This window comes from Chlorocebus sabaeus, chromosome 20, assembly GCF_047675955.1.
Source record: "Chlorocebus sabaeus isolate Y175 chromosome 20, mChlSab1.0.hap1, whole genome shotgun sequence".
NCBI classification, from domain to species: domain Eukaryota; kingdom Metazoa; phylum Chordata; class Mammalia; order Primates; family Cercopithecidae; genus Chlorocebus; species Chlorocebus sabaeus.
In genome coordinates this window covers 1,702,728-1,704,255 of record NC_132923.1, presented here as the reverse complement: position 1 = coordinate 1,704,255, position 1,528 = coordinate 1,702,728, and positions in this window count along the sequence as shown.

The window sequence follows — 1,528 nt, the reverse complement described above, 5'->3', positions numbered from 1 at the left end:
AACGGAAAAGTGAGAGAGAATACAAGTAGAAGCTAGAAAGCTGGTCCCGGGGGATGACGGTCAACCGACTGCCAACCCCGACCTCATAAATGCGACTTTTCCTCTGACCAGGCCGGTGTGGGACTACAACATGGTAGAAGGTAGGGGACAGCTACACCTTTTTTGCCAGACTCTAATGGCGGGTCTCCAGGCAGCTGCTCGCAAGCTCACTAATTTGGCTAAAGTATACTCTGTTCTGCAGGGAAAGACAGAAAGCCCAGCTACCTACTTAGAAAGATTAATGGAAGCTTTTAGACAGTACACCCCCATAGACCCAGAGGCTCCAGGAAGTTAGGCAGCTGTTGTAATGTCTTTTGTAAATCAGGCAGCCCCAGACATTAAAAGGCAGAACCTCCTTCAGATAGCCCAGCGGGTTTACAATAACAGAGCAAACACCCTGAAATAACCTTACTACAGTATGTTGATGACCTCCTGATTGCTGCTGAGACCCAAGAAGCTTGTATTCAAGGGACCAGGGGTCTCTTACAAGCTCTAGGGAATCTAGGCTACTGAGCCTCGGCAAAGAAAGCTCAAATCTGTAAATCAAAAGTAACATATCTGGGGTACCTGCTAAAAGGAGGGCAGCACTGGTTAACAAACGCCCAGAAGCAGACTGTTCTGCAGATCCCCTGGCCACACTCCACCTGACAAGTAAGGGAATTCCTGGGGTCGGCAGGATTTTGTAGACTATGGATACCTGGGTTCGCAGAGCTGGCTAAACCCTTGTATCAGGCAACACGGGGGCAGCAGCCGTTTAAGTGGACAGAAGAAGCCGAGTCGGCTTTCCAACAGATCAAAACTGCCCTACTCTCTGCGCCTGCACTGGGACTACCTGATGTCACCAAGCCCTTCCACTTATACGTGGATGAGAGCAAGGGTGTCGCCAAGGTGGTAATAACTCAGAACTTAGGCCCCTGGCAGAGGCCGGTTGCCTACCTATCAAAGAAATTAGACCCAGTGGCTGCCGGGTGGCCCCCTTGTCTCCGAATGATTGCGGCCACGGCCCTGATGGTACAAGATGTTGATAAACTTGTCATGGGTCAAGAATTACGGGTTGTTACCCCACATGCCATCGAGGGTGTACTCAAACAGCCACCTAATCGATGGATAAGTAATGCCCGGCTCACCCACTACCAAGGACTACTACTAAATCCCCTCAGGATTACTTTCCTGCCCCCAACAACCTTAAACCCTACCTCGCTGCTGCCCAACCCGGACCTGGATGCCTCACTCCATGATTGCACCAAGATACTAGCTCAGGTGCACGGAGTTCGAGAGGACCTGCAGGATCGCCCACTTCCTGATGCTGACCTCATCTGGTTCACTGATGAGAGCAGCTTCATGCATCAGGGCCAGAGGTACGCTGGAGTGGCAGTGACTTCAGAGACTGAGGTAATCTGGGTGGAACCCCTGCCCCCGGGGTCATCAGCCCAGAAGGCCGAACTGATAGCGCTCACCCAAGCTCTTACCTTAGGGGCAGGGAAGAAAC